Below are 24,089 nucleotides of genomic sequence, written 5' to 3'. Positions count from 1 at the left end.
CCCTGTGTTCTTTTTTACTTCATACAACATGAATACAGGAGCTCTGCAGACTGAAAACAGCCAGCAGCTTTGCCATACAAACCCACAGCCCAGGCAGAGTGAGGATCACAAACCAGTGTTTGGCGGGTAAATGTTTAACAAATGTAGTACTATCTTGACCTTCTTCATCAGGAGAAGAATTCTGGGAATAGGAATGGAGTCTAGACAAATCATAGGGAAAGGACGGGATCCCCACAGGCAGCCTAAGAACAGGAGAAAAATAACTGAAATTAGCTCCTGTGTTACCCTACAATGTAAATCAGATCAGGTTACTGCTCTGCTCAAAGCCCTCTGGCTTCCTATCTCTCTCAGAGTAAGAGACAAAACTCTGATAAGTATTTGCACAACTCACACACATACACTCACTCCACTCTGACCATACTGTCCTTGCTGTTTCTTACAGACAGGCTTCATGCTGGGTATTCCCTCTACTGGAACATTCTTCCCCTAAATCTGTATTGCTAACTATCTCATCTCCTTTACACCTTTGCTCACACACCACCTTCTCCATGAGACCTTCCCTGCCCACCCATTCAAAGCAGCACCTCCCCCACACACTCAATCTCTCCTATCCTGTTCTGCTTTCCCCATAGCTCTTAACCCCACATACAATATCATTCACATTTACAAATTGATCATTTATAATCACTCTCCCCCTCCAGAACAAAACTTTATGAGGGCAGGGATCTTGGTAATGTTTTATTCATTGCTGTATTTCCACAGCAAAAACATAGCTTTACACATTGTGGGTATTCGATCAATCCTTGTTGAATGAACGAATGCCTGAAGGTCTCTGCCGAATCCTCTAGGCGCCGTCTTGGCTTCTTAGGAGGAGGCAGCTGGGGAATGGAGGAGCCAGGGGTTAGTGCCTGCCGGCTGGGACTCAGGATGCCTATGTTCTCACCCTGGCCCTGCCACCTGTGACTAGGCACAGCCACATCCTCCACCCCACCTCCACACCTCATTTTCTCTCTTCATTTGAGCTGAATGGGATATATGTGGCTGACCCCAGGCAGTATGAAGTGTCAGGGCTAGCACGCCCAGTCTGAGGGTCTCTGAGCTCTGCAGTGGGAGCACTGAGGTCAACTTCGAGGCATTCCCTTAAAGTTCTTAGGAAAGACAAGCTCTTTCCTTCCCCTCTGCACCAGCCACGCCTGAACCCCCATCCACACCAATCCCTAACCTACAGCCCGAGCCTACAAGAAAACCCCAAAGAAAGCTCTCCAACTCAGTGGTTAGTTCCAGCAGAGCCCCAACTCCAAGCAGCTGCCCCATCATGCCTCGGGCGGGCTCCCCACATGCTAAGCGGCCAGCTCATACTGCTATTTTAAGCTCTGTGGACCCAGCTGTAGCACATAGCCGCAGCGGGCTGGCGGCCCGGGTTGGAGGTAGAAGAAGATAACTCACTAAGAGTGCTGACCTGGGGAGCTCTGAAAGGGAGGAAGGGTGAGTGGGTCATCCTCTGTAACTACAGTCCCTCTCTGGAAAGAACGGAAACTCCCAATCCACACCCTCAAATCTACCAGCCATAGGAAAGTGGGTCAAGAGCTGCACTGAGCAAACCCAGATTCCATTTCTGAATGTGACCCCCTGAGCTTCCACATCAAAATCACTCCTACCCTTACCCTGCCTACACCAGAAATGCCAACAACATGAGAGCTAGACAGTAACCACCTTCCAGGACCTGACAGTATTAGACAAAAACGCAGACCGAAGAAAGGAGTTAACCCTCTATTATCGGAGAACAACTTATCCACTGAGTCCCTCTCCAACTCCTACCCCAAACTCCCCTCCGTAACTCTGCACAGTTCAGAGGCACAGAGCCACACTCAACAAATACTTGTTGATTAAATGATTGCTTCTAAATGTATTCTAACGCCAAATATGGTGAGAGCAGTCTTGGGACAACCTATTTTGACGATGACGATGATCAGTTTCATCGTAACTATGTATATAATTCCTTCTAACCTCATTGGACACCAAAACTGAGAATAAAGACCAGAGAGCCAAGGAACCAATAGAGTTTAGTAACAAAATACGGATGCCTCACACTGCAGCCTGTCCAGGGAAGAATTTCTTCCTGCCATTACCCAACTTCATGCAGTCACACTGTGTTCCTAGGAAGCGTGTTCCCTGAAGTTGTGCCACATGGAAGCTCTGCTCCAACCTACTCTCCTCCAAAGGGTGTCCAGCAACCAGGACATGGCTTGAGAAGCGATGTACAGAAAATAAACTCTGGGTGCAAGTGATTTCTACTCCCAACTTCACGCTGCAGGACATCAGCAAAACCTCCCAGGGCAGGACAGGTCACACATGCCTGGGGCTCCCAGCAGCATCCTACAGCTCTAATTGCTCAGTTTAAGCAACATCAGCACCAAGGAAAGAGGGAAGGCGATCCAGAAGGTGCTATAATTAGGAAGCTCTGGGACCTCTCTCCTTGCTACTCGCCTATCTCAAGACTGAACCAACCACCCACACTTTAAAAAAATATTTACCAACTGGATTGGGGGAAAGGGGAGAAATTCCTTGAATTTTTGTTTTTTTTTTGAGGAAGATCCCCAAAGTCATGGGTCTTCAAAGATCATTTGACCCACATTTCTTCTCCCTTCCCATTCCCTGGCTTCAATCAGTCCAGACTCTTCTGTACATTTCTACTGTGATTGCAAAATCAATGACAACAGTCTTCATTCACAGAAAAATGTGTACTGATCAAATGGGGTTTCACATAAGTGACCCTCACAGAAGTCCTAGAAAGTCCTGCGGCAGATACTGTACTGAAGGAAGTGACTTGCATCAAGGCCAATCACTGAGGTCTCCAAACCTCTGTCTGGAGCTCTTTCCAAATGCTGAGTTCCTTTCAAAACAGCATTTCTCTCCCTGTGGTTACCAGCCCACCTATTCCCATCCTTGGGTGTTTTATCAAATGCCAATTCCTGGGCCCACTCTGGCCCTATCGAGTCTGGAGGCAGGGCTGTGATCATCTCTATTTCTATTAATAAACTCTAAAATGCGCTATAATGTGCTATCACCTGTTGAGAAGGTTGCTGATTGGATCTAACTGGCTCTTCCTTTCACTACCCAAGAGCTACTGAAGTCCCACCACCTCCAGCAAATCTTCTAAAACTAGAGGTATTGCTGTATAAGAAACCCCACTCTTCCCTTTGGTCCGTCTCCTAAAGATACATCTGCACATAATCACCAAAGTGACCCTGAGACATTTCTGTCAGTAATCTGAAGTCACACCACCCAGGAGACAATCCTGGCCCCAGTTTCTCCTCTCCAGCAAGGATACATCTGCCAAAATCCCACCTGTCAGCCTAGGCCCATACTCACAGACGTGCCTCATGAAGAGGGATGCAGTGGGGAGAAAGGGAATGACAGGGCTGGGTCTTCCAAAGCTGCTTTTTTTCTCCCTTTTGCACGTATCATCAACAATACAGAATTCTTCCTTTGACGGTTCATTTGCAGATATCCCCTCACCCCAGCAAAGCCAATGAAGCCGACGTCCAGTGTTTCCTACATCAGCCTTCAGACAGCTTTCTGCCCGTCCCTGATCATCTGTGCTGACCCTTAGCCACCCTTCTGTCTTGGACTAGGCTCCCGTCTGGCTGTTCCAGCCCCAGGGAGGGCTGTGCAGCCTGGCTCAGCCCTCCGCCAGCCTGCTCCAATTCTAGGCTTCAGTTAGCATCCCCTTCTCGGCATGGAGGCTCCTCGGGCTGATGGCCCAGTTACAGACCCCCTCCTCATGCTTCCCCCCCACACCTTCCCCTTCACTGCCCCCTATCAAGTGGTCTCACTGACTCAGCCTGGACAGCCCAAGTGGGCAAGTCACATCTTTGCGAATGTACTGTCAACTGCAAGAGAGCACGGGTCAGAAGCCTGCTGTGTCCGCTCCACATCTACCACATCCCAGTCATATGCCAGTGGCACAACAGGCACTCGCTGAGTGGACGAACAGAGTCTGAAAACCTGGCCCAGCCAACTCTTCCGGTGGCACCTTGTGTGAAAAGGGAGAGGAAAGGGTAGAAAATCACAGGGAGAGAGAAAAAAAGAAGAAAGAAAAGAGCTCACCCACATAAGGCCAAGAGCAAGGCAATCAGGTCAGAGGACCACAAGCCCAAGGGACCTGGCGGGTGTGCCAACAGCTTCCCTAACCCCCAACACCCAAAGTCCCCACCCTCAGTCAGTAATCTGAACTGGCAAATGATCAGTTTCTTCATTCAATCAGCAGAGCACCTCCCAAACAGAAAGCCTGTCTGATCTGGATGAATTCACTGAGTAATTACCTTCCCTGATCTGCTCCCTCCTAGCCCACCTTTCAGAGAAACAGCACACCTAAGGGAAGGCTGGCAAGGGGCTGCCAGAACAGAGGGAAACACCGCTGTGCCTTTCCCAAGCCTTCTCCACCAGCCCTAAGCTGCTAGAAATTCCAGCCTATCCCACATCACACACAGCTCCCCAAATGCTTCAAAGCCTCCCCCCCATGGCCCTCCTCCAAGACACTCAGACTTCTGACCCATGAAATGCTCACTGAGAGGCACCAGCAGTCAGTCAGCTTCTATACTGGCTGTGGCTCCACTTCTGAACACAGGCACCTACAGGACATGGCAAGCAGTCTGTGAGATATAGCAAAGGGGAAGGGAAGAGCAGGTGGAATGAATCTGGGCAAAAAGCTAACAGAAATCACAGAAGGCACATCGACACCACAGAAAGGGCTAAAGGCAGAGTGGGGCAGTCGGAAGGGCACACGGGCCGGCGTTCGAGTCCCAGTTCTGTCTTAGGGGCTGTGCCACTTCACTCCTGTGAGCTGCAGTTCCCTCCTCCCAGGGCTGCCCTAGGGCTCATGATCCCACTGGACAAACTCACTATGCCCAGCCTCCTGCCCTCCGCAGAAATGCCCCAAGGAAAACCCCGCACAGGCTTCTCCCTACACTCTGCTTGACCACCACCTGGGCCAGGAGTTCACCAGGCAGACTTATCATAAAGCTCTGCCTTAATTTGGGCCCACCTGCCTGCCTCTACTTTCTACCTTATAGGTGTAGGAGAGGCATGGGGAGACAGGGGCCATGAAACCAGTCACATCAGTATCAAATCCCAGCTCTGCCCCTTGACATGTTACTTAACTGCCCACACCTCAGTTTCCCTATCTGAATCATGAGTACAATAAATACCTAATGACCCACAGAGTCAATGAGTCATGTACAGTACCTGATTTGGCGCCTGGCACACACTACACTTAATAGTAGACATATTTGCCAATGATACATCTGATAAGGGGTTAATATCCAAAATTTATAAAGAACTCATACAACTCAACACCAAAAAATACAAAATACAAACAATCCAATTTTTAAAAATGGGCAAAGGACCCGATTAGACACTTCTCCAAAAAGGACATACAGATGGCCAACAGACATATAAAAAGATGCTCAATGCTCACTAATCATCAGAGAAATGCAAATTAAAACCACAATGAGATATCACCCCACACCTGTCAGAATGGCGCTCATCAACAAAACAACACAGAATAAGTGCTGGCGAGGAAGTGGAGAAAAGGGAACCCTCCTGCACTGCTGGTGGGAATGCAGACTGGTGCAGCCACTGTGGAAAACAGCATGGAGTTACCTCAAAAAATTAAAGATAAAACTACCTTATGACCCAGCAATTCCCTGAGAATTTATCAGAAGAAACCTGAAACACTAATTTGAAAGAATACAAGCACCCTATGTTCACTGCAGTATTATTCACAATAGCCAAGATTTGGAAGCAGCCCAAGTGCCCATCAGTATGAGTGGATAAAAAGGCTGTGGTACATTTACACAGTGGAATACTACACAGCCATAAGGAAGGAAATCTTCCCTCTTATAACAGCATGGGTGGACCTGAAGAATATTATGCTAAGTGAAATAAGCCAGTCTGAGAAAGACAAGTACCATAGGATTTCACTTACTGGTAGAACCTAATAAACAAAATAAACTAACAAACAAAACAGAAACAGACTTATAGATACAGAAAACAGACTGAGAGCTGTCAGAGGGGAAGGAGTAGGGGGACTAAGTGAAAAAGGTAAAGGGATTACTAAAAAAAAACAACAAGAAACAAAAAACAAACCCTCATATTAACAGTATGACGATTACCAGATTACCAAAGGGAAAGGGGCAGGTGTGGGAGGTAGAAGAAGGTAGAGGGGGATACACGGTGATGGCAGGAGACCTGACTTGGGGTGGTGAACACACAGTACAATATACAGATGATGTATTATAGAATTGTACCCCTGAAACCTATAGAATTTTATTAACCAATGTCACCCCAATAAATTCAATTTAAAAAATAGTAGATAATATTTCTTTTAATTATCATCATCATCATTATTTCAACTAACAGAATGAGTTCTTCCCTCTGGAACAGTAAAGCAGGGCCTGATTTCTCTCCCAGGTACCAGCCTTCACCGTAAGAAGACAGTTTCAGGTGCCCCTGGGCCTTCTTTGCCCCAAGCAAAACATCCTTACTTCTTGCCACTGTTATCATGCAACCTGCAGGCCTTTCGCCACCTTCCCACTCTGCTCCTTGCCTCTCTGGTCACCAATGTGCTCCCTAATATGCAGGCCCTGAACTCACATCTGATAAATGCAGTACCGCTAGCACCGGACACAAACATCCTGTGACAGAGTATTCAGTAAATGAGCGGAACACTCTACTCCACAGATCTGGAAATTGGCAATGGCAACGGACTGTGGTATCCCCTGCTCTGGACACAGCTGCGCACGAAACTCCCTCACACTGTGCATACGGCCTCGCTCCCAGAAGAGAGCCCTGAGCAGTGCCAGGCCTGCCTGGGTCTCACATCAATCATTTTAAGGCAGAGCCCTCACCTTCGGTATCCCTGCGGTTTTCTAAATCTAAGTATAAGACAAGGGGCAACTGTAAACATTTGCCATTACCCTTCATCTTGTTGATTTTGCTCCACTGTTACAGCACATTTGTGATTTAAAGTCCCAATTCTATCATCCAGCATATTCATAAAATACTCTCAACTTTCAGATCACAGAACTTTTGCACTACGATGGATGTTGGAGATAATCAGATTCAATGCTTTCCATGTCCAGATGAGGAAACTGAGGTCCAGCGTAGTGAGGTAACCTGCCCAGGTACACTTGTAATTTTGTGCCAAAATTGAGATTTGAATCCTGGGTCCTTCCTCTCAGCTCAGATTACTAGTAGCAATGCTATAAACTTCTGAGTACTTAACCTTGTGCCAGGACTTAAATATCTATTTTCTCCAATCCTCATAACAACCCTGCAAGATAAGCATTCCCATTTGACAAATGAGAGAGCTTAGGTAATTCCTGGACCACACAGACCAACACCAGGACCAGAACCCCTACCCAAGGCCCCTGAACATCAGAACATCTCCAACCAGGTGTTCAAAAGAAACGCAAACTAACAGGTCTACACCTAAATGTGTTACCTTCCCTTCCCCATACCTACTTGTTCCTCCTTTGTTACTTGCTACAATTGTTAATAACATCATGACCAACTTAGTCACTTAAGTTAGAAACCTAGAGATTCTTCAGACTCTTTCCGTTACTTTACCTCTTTACCCTGCAGGTGTGAGCAAGCCCCATGTCCTAGAACTCATCCCTCTTCCTCTCCCTCATGAATTCCCTTGGCCAGTCTTCTCACTCTATCTCCTCCTTACTGAACCTACAAACCACTACAAAAAAACTCCTGCCTGGTTTCTTTCCCGGCCCCTCTCCATCTCTTGAACACCTTTATACTTGCCCACACAATCGTCTTTCTAAAATGAACTGATCTTCTGTTGCCTCAACTTAAGAACTTTGTTGGTTCTATTCCAAGTTTCTTTGAGGAGCATTCCAGTTCCTTCACTACAACCTGACAGGCCCTTCCTCTTGAACTTCTGTGCATCCTCAAGGCCCAACACAGACTTCATTTCCTCCTCGTCTGGTGCCTGCCTCCTGGATTTTCCTACGCCAGTCTTCCTGACTTCACCTTTGCAAGAGCCTCTACGCAGCACTTCTCAGACTGTACTTCCTGAGAGCCTCTCCTTTCATGGTGAGGCCCCTGAGGGCGGAAAGGTGACATCTCTGAATCCCCAGCTCCAATTCATAAATTTGCTAATTTAGTCAATGTGCTAACTTACTCAACCTTAAAAACACTCAATGAAAGTTGTTGAGCAAATTAGGAAATTCACACATTTTATTATAAAAATAATCTTCTGTTAAGTAAAAACCTGTATCTTGAGTGAAGATCAAGTCTATGTTAGAAAGATAGTGTTAAAATACTGACTGGTAGAGGTCCTTGTTAAAACCAAGTTTCCTGGTTGACAGGCACTTACTATATAGTTAATAGGCATCCATGAAAATAAAGAGAAAAATCCAATTTGAAGAAATAAAGAATCTGAGCTACAGTAGATGTGTGGCTATGACCCAAATGAATTACATAGCTAATTGTTTCCACTTGCTTTAATCTGTGTCAACTCCCAGATTAGTGCTCTTCAAACTGAAGGTCATTACTCATTAGTGGGTTATGAAATCAGTTCAGTGGGTCAGGAATATATTTAAAAAGTAAAACAAAACAGAAAATACCAGAATGAATCTCACACAGTAATTTCATGAAACATTTTTTGGGGTGTAGCACACACATACACATACACACACGTACATGTTCTGAATCACAGAATTTGAGAAACATGACCCTAAATCTTTGATGGTGCCATACATGTACAGCCCACATGAGAATCAAAACATGGTCGACTGCCCATGAGAATACACACTTTCTAGGCATGAAATTCAAAGCTGGTTTCTTTCTGCAGGGGGCCGTACCTGGCCAGGAAGGTTTACCCAGCTGCATGAAATAGACTTGGTTTCACTCTCCAAGATGGAAATGTGCTTAAATGATGCCAAAAAGTTACATGTACCAGGAGAAGAGACAGAGCAAGCCTTGTCACCGGGAAAATTTGTCCAGCAACTGAATCATTTGCTCCAGCAACTTCATCTGCTGGGCAGAAGAACTCTGACTGGGAATGTGGACTTGGGGTGTTTGCCTGCAAAATGGGGAGAATAGCGCCTACCTCATGGTGAAGCAAAATCTTGAATGGACAATATATAATATGGACTCCTTATTCATGTACTCATCTCTTAATTGCTGAAACAAATCAAAGTTGGTTTAAAAATGCATGAAGTTAGCTCAGCACAGAACTATACCTTCCCATTAAACTAGAGAAAACCAATTTTAAATTGAGCCAATATTTTATCCATTACAAATTCTATTCAGCTGTCTGCCTCATGTGTCTAAAGTAGACACCACCTCCCACTGGTCTCCAAAACAGAAGGAAAACATCATGCCCGCACGCGTTTAAAGGCTCCGTGCAGAGGATGATGGTGGTGTCTCTTGTTTCATTTAAGGCAAAATAAGAAGAATGGGTTTAAAATGCAGGGAAGCCTCTAGAAGAGAGCTGTTAAGGACAGGAACAGGTGACTGAAGCAGGTGCTAGCTACCACCCTGGGCCACTTGAGCCCACCCCACCTGGAGTCCGAGCTGGCCAAATGTCGGAGTGTATAATGCGACGAGCGTGGAAGCAGCACAGCCCTTTCCTTCCTAGATGACTTTGGAAGGTGCCTTCCTGTCTGCGGCATCCATGGTTCCAGGATGAGGAGGGATGGTGACTGTGGGGTTGCCACAAACAATCTACCATCCCTTTGGGCCCCACAGCCTATTTCCAGCTCCCGATAGTTCCTGTCTAATGTCAAAGTCAACTGAGGAATCCAGGGCATCCTGGGCCTAGCATTGTTCAAATCACACATTCCTCTTCATAAAAAGCTACTGAATAACTCTCATTCCTCCAGCCTCCCAAGAGAAACCACATCAGAGAATGAACAACCAGATTCTTGTGTGTGATGGAAACAAAAGGGACAGGCGGGGAGCACAGGGTGTTTCCGCCACTTTCCATCAGACCCCTACAGCTATCTTAAACACATTGCTCTGCCCAGAGAGTTCACCTGCCCCTTCTCCCACAGGCTGACCCCACCTATAACCACAGCAGACAACAGCAGCTGTGAGTGGCCAGAGCCCCTGATCAGCAGCACCCTTGGCTCAGACATGTGGCTTTTGAAGTGTCAATGTTGCTATATCATCTATTTCCCTAATTTTTTGTGAAAAACTGCAATTAAACTCTCAGGGAGAGGAAGCAGATTGGTGATGTTTACTGACTACCTAAGTGTCAGGTGCTGGGTTTAGCACTGGGGTCAGAAACCTCTTGATATCTGTGAATGACCAGACATGCAAATAGAGAAAAAAAAATCACACAACAAATACTATGCTAATATTGTAGGGAGGGATAGAAAAGGCAGGGCAAGAAAGGGGGAAAAGGTCAGGAAAAAAGAAAGATGGAGGGATAGAAGTCTGGAGTGGGGAGAGGCTGACATTGCCCTCCACTATAGCACTAAATGAATAGACCACTGTCCTGTGTCCCACAGCACTATGCCACCCACTGCAAGAAGTCAAGCAAAATGCAAGGCTTGCTTTCGGTCCACAAGGAGCTCCCAATCTTCCTGGAGAACAGTGTGCCACCCTCTTCCTGAAGCAGAGCTCACAGGGCCCATCCAGGCATCCCCAAACTACAGCCCGCGGGCCGCATGCGGCCCCCTGAGGCCATTTATCCAGCCCCCTGCCGCACTTCCGGAAGGGGCACCTCTTTCATTGGTGGTCAGTGAGAGGAGCATTGTATGTGGCGGCCCTCCAACGGTCTGAGGGACAGTGAACTGGCCCCCTGTGTAAAAAGTTTGGGGACCCCTGCATCCTGCTCGCCCACCACACTTCCAACCAGTGACGCTGACTGAGTAACTTCTGTGATGACAAATCCTACTACTTTGTTTCTTACTTGGTAACATTAGACATGGAAATACAAATCAAAATGGCCAAGTTATCACTGTTTCCGTGTCAGGTTAGCAAAATTACATATATATTTACACATGGCGCCCCAATGCTGGCAAAAGTGTGCCTCCCACTCCCCACACCCTGGCCCCGCCCCACACTTCTCACTCACCGGCTCCCCGCTGGTCTCCCAACTAGTCTCACGCATCCCCAGGGCTCTCTTGGGAGACTGCAGGCACCTTCCTCACACTCCTTCCTGCTCATCTCACTCCCCTGGAACCATCTCACACAATGGTTCCAGTTTCATGCAGCATTTCAAGAAAAGCTCTGGAGGGCCATTCAGGGAAGACTAAGCAGGCCTCGGTAGGGCCTAAAAGATGCATGATGCCCTGCCAGGTGGGGGTTGGACGGAGACACAGGGAAGGATGTAAAGATGCAGACCCTAATATAAGTTTTCTCTGGAACTTTCTCTAACACTGACCTGATACCCTCTACTCTTTGAGGAGGGCTCAGAGTAGAGTCCAAGTCACCAAAAGAAAAGGAAATCTTAGTGGTGGTGAAGTTATTCAATGATTTAGCTTTCTTTTAACCATTTTTTTCATTGTGAATGAACTAAGAGACAAAATATTTAATCAATCGACTGAACATCCCAAATGCACGAGAAGCTGACAGGAGGGAGCAGGCACATAATATGGACATTACAATCCACTGGTGTACACATAACTCAGGTAACAAAGATACGATGCCTGTCTATGCAAGCTGCTTGCACCCAGGAGGACACACTTCCTCGGACCTCGACACATTCTGTTCCCTGTGTGGAGTGCATGCCTCTACTGGCCACTCTAGATTTTCTCTGTGAAGCCTCTTCCTTCCCTACCCTGGGAAAAATTGGACATTCTCCTCTCCACTCCCAGAGCTCCCTTTATTAAGACTCTTGCTCTGCGCATTGCTCTTTGAGTCTTTTTTTTTTCCTTCTTAAGTGAGAAGCAGGGAGGCAGGCAGACAGACTCCTGCATGCGCCCCAACTGGGATCCATCTACAAGTCCCCTGCCGGGCAATGCTCTGCCCACCTGGAGCCATTGCTCCATTGCTTGGCAACTGAGCTATTTTATAGCGCCTGAAGTAAGGCCATGGGGCCAACTTGCTCCAACTAAGCCATGGCTGCTGGAAGGAAAAATAGAGATAGAGAGAAGAGAAGAGAAACGAGGAGGGGTGGAGAAGCAGATAGTTACTTCTCCTGTGTGCCCTGACCGGAACTGAACTTGGGACATCTACATGCCGGGCCAACGCTCTACCACTGAGCCAACTGGCCAGGGCCTCTTTTGAGTCTTGATACTAGAATGGGAAGGAGTGGAGGAACAAGGGGTGATTCGCTTTCACCTTGAATTCTAGAACCTAGCACAGTGCCTGCCTCATCATAGGTGAAAATGAAAGCAGGAGCAAACAAGTAAACACATGTAGGCCAGGCAGAGAATGCCCACAGAGGTGAAGGGAGACAAATCCCAAGCCACTGGCTCCTTAGGCCGTCTGAGGGCTCAATGGCCGGTGAGTGTTCAGAAAGAGGAAGGGAGCAGGGCACAAGGCGGAGCGGAGCCCTGGGAGCCAGCATGGGTCTGGTTAATATGCAGCGTGCAGATTCCCAGAAATCAATGCTCATTTTTAAAACACTACTGCCCAGAGCCACCCTCTCTGCTTGATTCCAGGGTTGGTGTTAAGTATCTTTCTATTTATAAAGCAACTCTCACTGCAGTGGTGCAATGCCAGCCTAACATCCAGCCGTGGAAGTGGGGCAGAGTGGGACAGAAGGAGAAACTGAGGCCTACAAACAAGATGCCAGGAATGCCTTGAGGGCCTCTATGCTTGAAAGAGACTCTTCCCTTCCCTGCCCCCCCCCCCACACCTAGAGGGCCTCCTGGTCCGCTGGAAGGCGCTGCCCTCCTCTTGGCTCCTGTGACTACCGCCCCGACAGGCTGGGCCTTCTGCAGTGAGTCTACTGTATGCTAAGGGAAATGAGCTCAGGGGGCAGGAAGCACGAGGAGCCTTGGCTTTCGGAGCCCAGGGTTCTGACCTTCCCAGTGTCCACCAGTTCCCTATCTCCTGCCATCTGCAAGGCAGTCATGCTCTAGCTCGAGGGGTTGCCACAGCTAGACAAGTCCCTTGCCTAGGTGCCAGATCCCCAGTTCCTTCTCTCTCCATCTCCCTACCCACCACGGTCAAGGCCAAGAAAGACTGATGCCTCCCACGCTGTACCTGGGCGTCTCCCTCCTGATTCTGGTTTCAGGCTGGATGTCCTATTCCCAGTCTCACACTTGGTGAGATGCTGCTCAGCTCCCAGGTCCCTCAGGACCAGCACATCACATACAACAGCCTCTGCTTAGCAGGGCTCCTATCCACGGAGTGTGTGAGAAGTCAGAGGCTCGTCCCCACACTTCGCACTGCACAGAGCACAAGCTGGCCAGGAAAGGCTCCTGCGTGCTCCTGATCCCTCCTCAGACCCTAAGGAAGCACAGAGGAGAGGCAAGGTAAAGCAGACCTCACCAGAGGCTCCTGAGAGCTCCTGATCCCTCCTCAGACCCTAAGGAAGCACAGAGGACAGGCAAGGTAAAGCAGACCTCACCAGAGGCTCCTGAGGGGCGGGTCATGGACTACAACCAGACACCCTGAAAAGGGCCCTGTCCCCAGGACAACAGGATACACATACTTGTGAAAATGGACACACAAACACTTCCATTTTCTAACACAGAATCTCAGAATGTCAGAATCAGAAGGTGACCTAGGAATCATTCAGGTGTACACCTTTTTTACAATTGAAAAAAAAAAGAGCTTCTAGAGGGAATAAATCACTCATCTAGGGTCGTCTAGCAAAGCAGTAACAAAACCATTACAAAATGCACCTTTCGTGACCCCATGATCAGTGTGTCTTTTCCACTATTCGTTATTCATTCAACAAACACTTATTAGGAAGAGATCTGCCAAACACTGTACTTAGCGTATGGGGTAGAGTTAAGACGAGATGGAGACAGAGACAGATACAGAGAAAGATGGAAGGAGAGATATATTAAACAAATAAGAACTTTAAAACAAAACAAATCTCTTAAAAAGCACAAGAATGTGACAAGTGGTACAGTATCAGTCAGGCCACAGAGAAGGACGTGACTACTTCTACTGGAGGCACCTGTCTAGGCCCACTATGTAAGTAGGAATATGCCTGCCTAACAGAGAGAAGAGACTGGGTGTCCCAGAACTGCTGGCAGAGGCCACTGAGCCTTGGTGGAGCCCTCCCCCTCACAGAGCCAGGAGGTGAGCACCATACCCTAGTCTCCAACAAACTGACTAACACTGTTCACCTTACCTGGTGATTCCCTGAGACCCACCCCACCCAACTTGTGGGGCCCACCCAATCCCTTTCCGGTAGCTTTTCCATTCAAAATGGCCTATCTTGGCTTATGCTTCAGACTTTGCCAAAACCTCTCAAACAAGCAGCATCTGGCCTCAGTGTGCCCCGTACCTCTCACTAAGCGGCCTTAGGCCTAGCACTAGCCACAGCCAGCCTCACCCAGGCACCTTCAAACCCAGCACCAGGAGCAGCCATCTGCAGATCACTCCGTAGCTCATGCCAGGTGGTCCCGGGCAGGGCATAGGCAGCAGCTGACCTTGGCTTACACCTCCTGGGAGGCCCCAGAGGCAGTGCACCTGGTGAACAGCTTCAGACCACACCAGAGAACCATCCAACCACCTCCATTCAAGGGACAGACTCGGCAGCTACCAGAGCCCACTGGAGCAAGTCCTGCTCTATGGGTCAACGCCTGCACAGCAGATCCTCCATGGTGGTCGTGGTCAGTTTTTATAGCTCATCGGCCTGGGGGTAAATCCCTCCCACTGACATGCCAAGAGCAATCTAGGCTCAACTACAACAGAAGATTGCACACAGCCCACATAGGGGTGGGCACCTAGAGTGTCCAGCTCAGGTGACGAGGGAGACTGCTCCACTGGACCCTACAGGACACCTACCACATCAGGCCACACTACCAAGAACAGGAGACATATCATCTCGATATAATACATAAAAACAAACACAGGGAGACATCCAAACTGAGGAGACAAAGAAACATGTCCCAAAAGAAAGAACAGAACAAAACTCCAGAAAAAGAACTAAATAAAATGGAGACAAGCAATCTACCAGACACAGAGTTCAAAACTCTGGTAATAAAAGGGCTCAGTGAAGCCTGACCAGGCGGTGGTGCAGTGGATAGAGCGTCAGACTGAGATGCAGAGAACCCAGGTTCGAGACCCCAAGGTCGCCAGCTTGAGCACGGGCTCATCTGGTTTGAGCAAGGATCACCAGCTTGAGCCCAAGGTCGCTGGCTCGAGCAAGGGGTTACTCGGTCTGCCGTAGCCCCACGGTCAAGGCACATATGAGAAGGCAATCAATGAACAACTAAGGTGTCGCAATGAAAAACTAATGATTGATGCTTCTCATCTCTTTCTGTTCCTGTCTGTCTGTCCCTATCTATCCCCCGCTCAGACTCTCTCTCTGTCTCTGAAAAAAAAAAGGCTCAGTGAAGTTAGGGGAAGAGTAGATGAACTTAGTGAGAACTTCAACAAAGAAACAGGAAACATAAAAATGGAATTAGAAAACATAAAAGGAACCAGTGAGAAATAAAGAATACACTAACCAAAATAAAGAATACTTCACAAGGAATAAACAGTAGATGAAGTAGAGGATCAAATCAGAAGTTTGGAAGATAAGGAAGCAGAAAACACCCAATCAGAATAGCTAATAATAATAATAATAATAATGATAGTTTAAGGAGCCTCTGGCACAACTACAAGTGTACCGACATTCACATCATGGGAATGCCAGAAGGAGACAGAAAGAGGCCAAGGAACTGAAAACCTATATGAAAAAATCATCACAGAACATTTCCCTAACCTAATGAAGGAAATAGACATACAAGTCCAGGAAGCACAGAGAGTCCCAAACAGGATGAACTCAAAAAGACCTACACAAAGGCACATCATAATTGAAATACCAATGGTTAAAGACAAAAAGAGCCTGACCTGTGGTGGCGCAGTGGATAAAGCATTGACCCGGAACACTGAGGTCGCTGGTTCAAAACCCTGGGCTTGCCTGGTCAAGGCACATATGGGAGCTGATGCTTCCTGCTCCTTCCTTCTCTCTCTCTCTCTCTCTCTCTCTCTCTCTCTCCTCTCTAAAATGAATAAATAAATAAAGTCTTTAAAAAAAAAAAAGACAAAAAGAGAATCTTAAAAGCAGCAAGAGAAAGGCAGTTGGTTACCTACAAGAAGCTTCCATAGACTGACTGTGAGAGGATTCCTCAACAAAAGCTTCAGACAAAGAAAGACCCAGCAATTCTACTTGTGGGTTTTTATCCAAAGAAACCCAAAACACTAAAGATATATTCATCCATATGTTCATTGCAGCATTATTTACAGTAGCCAAGATATGGAAGCAACCTAAGTGTCCGTCAATATATGAATGGCTAAAGAAGAAGTGGTGCATATATACAATGGAAAATAACTCAGCCATAAAAAAGAATTAAACCCTTGCTATCTGCAACAACATGGACAGACCAACAAGTTGCTGTGCTGAATGAAATAAGTCAAACAAAGAAAGACATATGCCATATAATTTCACTTATATGTAGAATCTAAAAAACAAAATAAATAAATAAGCAGAACAGAAACAGACTCAGAGATACAGAGAACACTTTGATGGCTGCCAGATGGGAGGGGGTTTGGGGGTGAAAAGGGTAAAGGGATTAAGAAATACAAATTGATAGTTACAGAAAAGTCATGGGGATGTAAAGCACAGCCTATGGAACAGTCAGTAATACCCTAATAACCATGGATGTTGTCAGATAGATATGAGATTTATTAGGATGACCACTTAGTAAGTTATATAATGTCTCACCACTGGTTGTACACCTGAAACTAATATAATATTGTATGTCAACTTTAACTGAAAATTTAAAAAATTATTTTAAAAAAATGTATGAAGAGAATGAGTGTCTCGATCCCAGGGAGAGCAAACAGATGGGCGACAGACACAATGACAGAAATGTGTGTTGAAATCCAGAAAGAGCATACTCATGAAAACATACAAGCAACAAATAGATGTATTAAAAGATGTTCATCTTTGCTAGCTATTAGAGAAGTGCAACTCAAAACTATAATGAGATACCACCTCACACCTGTTAGATTGGCTGTCATCAACAAGGCAGGTAATAACAAGTATTAGAGATATTGTGGAGAAAAAGGAACCCTCATTCACTTCTGGTGGGAATGTAAACTGGTACAGCCATTATGGAAGACGGTATGGTGGTTCCTAAAAAAATATTAAGAATAGAACTACCATATGAGCCAGCAATCTCTCAACTGGGTATCTACCCCCAAAACTTGAAAACATTGGTATGCAAAGAAGCATGCACCTCCATGTACATTGCAGCATTGTTCACAGTGGCCAAAACATGAAAACCACCAAAGTGCCCTTTGATAGAGGATTGGATAAAGAAGATATGGTACATATATACAGTGGAATACTACTCAGCCATGAGTAATGATGACAGACTGCCATTTATGACAACATGGATGGACCTTAAAACATTATGCTAAGTGAAAGTAAATCAGAAAGAGCTAAAAATTATATGATTTTACAAAGAGATGGGATATAAAACTGAGACTAATGGAGGACGTAGACAAAAGAGAAGTGGCTACCAGAGGGAGGGGTATGGGGGGGAGTCGAGTAAAGAGAGACAAATAGTGACAGAAAATGATTTGACTTTGGGTAATGGGCACATAACGCAATTAACAGTTCAAATGCTATAGAGATGTTTATCTGAAACCTATGTATTCTTATTGACCAAAGTCACCCCATTAAATTTAATTTCTAAACAAATAACAAATAAATAATTTTTAGAAAAAGACAAACAACTTGCAGCCTGCGAGGCTCTGGAGGCAGGGCCATGGCCTCATGCCAAGGGCTTGGAAGGCCACACTGAGCCCGACAGGGAACCACTGAAGTTAATCCACTCAGGTGCAGTGAGCATCCCCACACACCAGGCATAGGTGACCAGGTCAGTGGGCACAGCCACTCTGGAGACTGGCAAAGAACGGTTTGGCGAGGGTTAGTTAAGAGGCTATTAGAACATTCAGGTAAGACACCTAAGCATCTAGAGAATTGGAAAAATAAAATCAAGAGACAGGGTAGAAGTGGAGACAAGTGAACCTGGATGTGGGGTCAAGAGAAAAAGCTGAGAATGACTCCAGAACTTCTGGAAGGGGAGGGCTGGGATAGCTGAGACCATCCTCTTCATTTAATAGACTCACCTGCCTTGTGCTGTTTACCTTTCGTGCCTACATGCCTGAGACATCCTTGTATTCCCCACGCGCTCAATTGATATCTGCAGGTTGATGTTGATTACAAAGCAAGCACGATTCCAAAGCTGAAGAAAGCTTTGCCAAGTGACAGTGCTGATGGATTGAGTACAAGAGTGGATCACACATTCCAGCCCATCTCAACACCAAACCCATCACCCATCTCACACCCTTCATTTGTACAGAGGGCTGTACAGTCAGTGGTTCCTAACCAGGACTGGGCACCAGAAGCACCCACTGGCAGGAGCCAGGGAAAGGTATGTGGAAACACACAAGGCTACCCCCCCCCCCAACCTTGCTGATTCTGTGCACTAGGGTGGGACTTAGCTAGCTGCTTGTAAATTCCCCAGGCGAGTCAAATTCTCACTCCAGACTAAGAACCACCAATTAAACCCTCATTTTAGAGATAAACAGGCCTGCAAAGCTTAGCAGTGGTCCATAGCTTTGAATGGAGAATGGCCACAGGGAAGAGACTGCCCCAGCCCATGCTGGTTCCCAGGTATCCTGGCAGAGCTGGGCAGGAAGGCAGAGCAGTACCTGCATCCAAGGGACAATCTGCATCCCTCCTCCCACAGCTGTGCGCTGAGCGCATGGCTGGGGCTGGGGGCGGAGCACTGTGATGGATAGAGCCTGTTCTGCTGGCTACTTCCAGAGGGCCAGGGAGGAAGAGGAGAAATGAAAAGCCAGGGAGATATTTTCCCATGATTTGTGCTCCTCGAGATGCCCTGTAGCAATATTTATCCTGCGGCTCTGTCCCACTTTCGTTTATTATCCAGCTTAGCCTGAGTTATCACAGCCAGGACAGGACCCATAAACTAGCTACCTGACACCATCGAGACCGTGCAGCGTATTTTAAAATCTCAAGGAGCAGCTTTGACCCTCCATGGAAATTTAAAGAAACAGGTGCACTCCTCATCCTCTGGGAATTGTGGCCGTCCCGGAAGCAGTCACAAAGAGAACCTGTCACTCAGCCACCACACTCCCAAAGACACATGCTGAAGCTTGAGCATCCATGCCCTTCCACGTCCTACCTACTGGTGCAGACCGTATCTGGTCACTGACTTTGTTCAGGCCTGTCAGATACCTTCTAAAGGTCCAGACCATTTCTAGGATTGAATTTTAATCATTGGCCAACAGCATTCATTAAAATATTTGCAAGTAAATGAACAAATAAGGAATTTATTGAGTATCTTCTATTATGTATTAGAGCTGTGCTGGGCAAAGGGAGTTAGCAGTATAAGATCAAGTCCTCAATTATCTCATGTAACAAATCTATCCATATGGCCTGACCAGGCGCAGTGGATAGAGTGTCGGACTGGGATGTGGAGGACTGAGGTTCGAGACCCCGAGGTTGCCAGCTTGAGCGCGGGCTCATCCGGTTTGAGCAAAGCTCACCAGCTTGGACCCAAGGTTGCTGGCTCGAGGAAGAGGTTACTCGGTCTGCTGAAGGCTCACGGTCAAGGCAAATATGATAAAGCAATCAATGAACAACTAAGGTGTTGCAACGAAAAACTAATAATTAATGCTTCTCATCTCTCTCCGTTCCTGTCTGTCCCTATCTATCACTCTCTCTGACTTTCTCTCTGTCTGTAAAAATAAATAAGTAAATTTAAAAAAAATCTATTCATATGATACACAGGCCTGCATAACAATACAGGAAAGTAGAAGTCTTGTGGGGGTACGGAGGGCAGTAGACCGCAGGGGTGGCCAGGATGTCTAAGGTCAAGAGATCCTCAGGGTTGGGACTGGCATCAAGGAAAATTCAACAAGAGGTGGACAGTAATTCCCAGACTGATGGCAAACAGTTTCTAAAGCTCACAGATGTCATGTGATCTAGTCACTGGGTTTATGGCAGTGCACAAAATCTCAAGAAAAACACAAAGAAGCCCCACCCTCAAATGGTTAACATTCTGATTTGAGGACATGGGTGCAATAAAAAAGAAAACAATTAAGAAAAAAGTAAAAAAAATACCTGTATATATGTCACGTGTGCTATTCAGACAATAAAGACAGATAAGGGAGAGAGACCAGGAATGGGTGGGGGAAGTGCAGCTGTCTTAAACAGAATGGTCAGGGAAGGGTTCAGTGGTACACCTGAGCACGGGCAGTAACACAGGGATGACTTGGGAAGCTATTATAATCCAAGTGAGAGATGATGGCAGTGGCTCAGATCAGAGCTGTTGCAGTGGAAATAGTAATAAGAGGATGGGTCCTGACTAGTCTATAAAGGAAACAGAGTCAGGGGGAGGCCAAAAGCGCACTTTCTAACACATTAAGATGTCTATTAGTCACCCAAGTGCAGATGTAAACCCAGGATTTTATAAGTCAAAGAGCCTTAAGAATAGGAGAGACTTTAGAGAATATAACTCAGGAGTCCTAGCCCAACATGCGATGATGTGAAGGTGGACCATGAAGTTTGACCCGGTGGCTCTTCCAGCAGGTGCCACTGTCATGCTGATCCTTCTACTCTACTCAGGGTCCATCTCATCATCCCCAAAACCCTTGCTGGGCTCAGTGGGGGAGGCCTGATCTACATGTCCACCTCATTCTATATGTGTGGCACTCTGCAGCCAAGAGGACCCAAGTGACCTGGCCAAGGCCACTCCCATCCAGCAGCAGAGCCAGGCTCAGTGATTTCTCTGTGCTACATAAAGCCATAAACTAGATGTTTATTTTTAGGAGAAAAATATCTCTGCTTCTAGAAGTTTTTTTTCCATAAAAGTTGCTTTTAAATTTTGAGGGTTTCCCCAAGTATATAGATTTGCAAAATTAATGCTGCATGAGTTCTGATGCAAACTGGACACATCTGTGGCTGACATAGAATATAGATAATTGTTATTAAATGAGAGTGACTGCAAAGTCTGTCTCCACAGAAAGAAAGGAAAACACTGAATCATGGACCAGTATGGGTGTGTCAAAGGCTCTGGAATATTCCCTGCATATACCATGGCGGAGATGGATGGGAAAGAAATTCAGATAAAGTGACATTTACCACGCACCTTCTATTGCCAGGCTCTTCTTCGTCTCGCTCAGTCCTCACAGCAAGCCTGTTAGACAGACAGTGCAGTGACCAGGTGAAGGATGTGGCACTTAGAGAGGAAAAGGGGCTTGCTCAAGGCCACAGCAGCTAGAAAATGACAGAGATGGAACTCAGGACACCTCATGCCTCCAAGATATTCAGACTCCTAAATCAGCTCTTCCATTGCCACACTGCCTCCCCAAAACGAGGAAAGACGGGCCCCAATCAGGTTCAAGGAGATGACCTCGTCTCATCAGGGAACTGAGCACACCTCAAGGCTCCCCCACACCTTCACCTCCACCATTTCCAGGGCTACACCTTCCTAGACAATCATTTCTGGCCAACTGGGAGTCACTGAGTGCCACAGTGCCTGACATAGTCGTCTTCTTCCCTCCCTCAAATATTGCTCAGAAGTTCCTCCTTTCTTGAGTCCTCTAGACTCACTGCCATGCCTCTGCCTCCTCCAGTGAGATCATGGACCTGGAAGCACCTCACAAAGCCGGGCTCTGCACTGCGTGACCCCAACCCTTGCATCTACAGCCCTTCCCACAGTAATTACCAACATCCTTACTGACACCACGGCTCTGAGTGTTTACAGTATTCATTATTAACAACTATATCGTATTACTTATGAGCAGCACTCTTCACTTCCCTGGGCTGTCACACTGTTAGCTCACATAGGCCTTGTCGCTACCCCGGTGGCAGGAGGGGCAGGTATGCATCTCGCTGTTTGACACATGAGGAAATTGAGATACGGGGAACAGGAACTTTCCAAGGACACTGAACTAATTAACAGCTGAACCAGAACTAGAAATCAGAGCTTCTGATTTATAGGAGAAAGGTCTTCCCACTAGACCATATGAACTCCGTCTCGGCCCCAGGGTAGGGTCTTCTCCCACATCTCCTCTCGCCTGACCTGTGGTGGCGCAGTGGATAAAGCGTTGACCTGGAAATGCTGAGGTCGCCGGTTCAAAACCCTGGGCTTGCCTGGTCAAGGCACATAGGGGAGTTGATGCTTCCAGCTCCTCCCCACCTTCTCTCTCTGTCTCTCTCTCTCCCTCTCTGTCTCTCTCTCTCCCTTTCTTTCTCCTCTCTAAAATGAATAAATTTTAAAAAAAGGAAAAACCCCACATCTCCTCTCAGAGTGGCACAGTCCTCTGGACCTCCCCCAGCCTTGAAGCCAGCTGGCCCCTAACCACAAAGGGTTAAAACAGAGTGAGTGCCTTCTGCTCACTACGGGATAAAACAGAGCACTTTACAGAGAGAGGAGGCAGTCTGTGTGTTGAAGGCCTTCGGCCCTCTCCAATCCTCCAAGCCTAGAAGCTGGATGGTCTGTGAAAACTCCTGAGCAGGTGAAAATGGAGCCAGTTTTCTCTTTCCTGACTCCATGCCACAGAGAGTCCCATCCAGGCAGACTGCTGCCAGTGAGTCTGGAATGAGGAGAGAAATGATAGGAAGATAAGCGTACACACACTTCATGTTCCTAGCTCCATTTAATATCACATGAGATCACCACCTTGTATTTCTCTACTACCTTCCTCCCGAGTCACGTCCAAACCTGAGCTCATCCGTCCACATGCCAGCCCACTGCAGGCCAGGAGAGGAGGCGGCCCAGCAACGACTACGCATCACATCTTACTCATTTGCTCAACAAGTGCTTTACTGACAGAGACGCACAGAGAAGGAAGGTGAGAGTTGCCTTGGCTTCTCAAAGGACAGGGTCTGCTGGCCTGGAAGAGAAAGGAGATTTAACAAATCCCTATAACTACTCTTGAGACATCCATCAGTAAAGAGACTAGCTGGACCACTTCACAAGTAAATAATAATGATTCCTAGACAAAGAGAGACAAGAGAGATGCAAGGGAATGGGTGGGGATGGGGAAAGGAGACAAAGCAGCTAAGTTCTCCACTGCTGTGGCACCTGCCTTCTTGGCCTTCAGGCACTCTTGTACACTGGCCCAGCTTCATCACTTGTGTCGATGCATTCTGCTGTGCTGGACACCGAGCAGCTTCAGGCAGGGCCCAGGCCTGGCTCATCCAGCGCCCTTGCGGCACCTGGCACATACAAACTGGAAACATACACGCTGGCTCCTCTCTTGGTGTTGAATTGATAAGAGACATAAAAAAAATAGTGAGCCAGAAAGAAAATTTTATGAAGACCTTATCAACTAAATAAGGTTAGAGCATCTGGAAGGAGTTGGTATAGTATAGAGCAGTGGTCCCCAACCATTTTTGGGCCACGGACCGGTTTAACATCAGAAAATATTTTCACTGACTGGCCTTTAGGGTGAGACGGATAAATGTATCACGTGACCGAGACAAATGTCAAGAAGTGAGTCTTAGACGGATGTAACAGAGGGAATCTGGTCATTTTTTAAAAATAAAACATCATTCAGACTTAAATATAAATAAAACGGAAATAATGTAAGTTATTTATTCTTTCTCTGTGGACCGGTACCAAATGGCCCACGGACGGGTACCGGTCCGCGGCCCAGGGGTTGGGGACCACTGGTATAGAGGATGAGATTTTTTCTATGATAAAAGAGTGAATGGTTCTTTACCAAGGATGCTTGATGCCAGCCCTGCCTTGCAGGGGGCACTGAGCTAAATGGTGTGGAGTCTCCCAAAATTGGGCTTCTATAGCACTTTTTGGTCCATTATGTGGGACATGACACTGCCTCCTGGGGCTCCCAAGAGCCATACAGAAGGAAATCACCCAGGTCATGCCTTCATCCAGAGG

At 46.9% G+C, this 24,089-nt stretch overlaps 1 protein-coding gene across 3 annotated transcripts in view; it reads right to left on the bottom strand.

Moving 5' to 3' along the window:
• The window catches only part of TSPAN9 (tetraspanin 9), a 225,683-nt gene that overhangs the window by 112,411 nt on the left and 89,183 nt on the right, over positions 1-24,089 (bottom strand). Inside the window, exon 3 of one of the 3 annotated variants that reach the window (XM_066368595.1) lies at positions 21,330-21,457. The exons of the other annotated variants lie outside the window; for them this stretch is intronic. The gene's annotated coding sequence lies outside the window, so the exon portion shown is untranslated. The remainder of the gene's footprint in view (positions 1-21,329; positions 21,458-24,089) is intronic. 3 annotated transcript variants of the gene reach the window in all.

This window comes from Saccopteryx leptura, chromosome 2 (assembly GCF_036850995.1).
Source record: "Saccopteryx leptura isolate mSacLep1 chromosome 2, mSacLep1_pri_phased_curated, whole genome shotgun sequence".
In the NCBI taxonomy this organism is placed as follows: Eukaryota; Metazoa; Chordata; class Mammalia; order Chiroptera; family Emballonuridae; genus Saccopteryx; species Saccopteryx leptura.
Note: the sequence above shows the minus strand (reverse complement) of the source record. Positions and strands in the feature narration are given on the sequence as shown.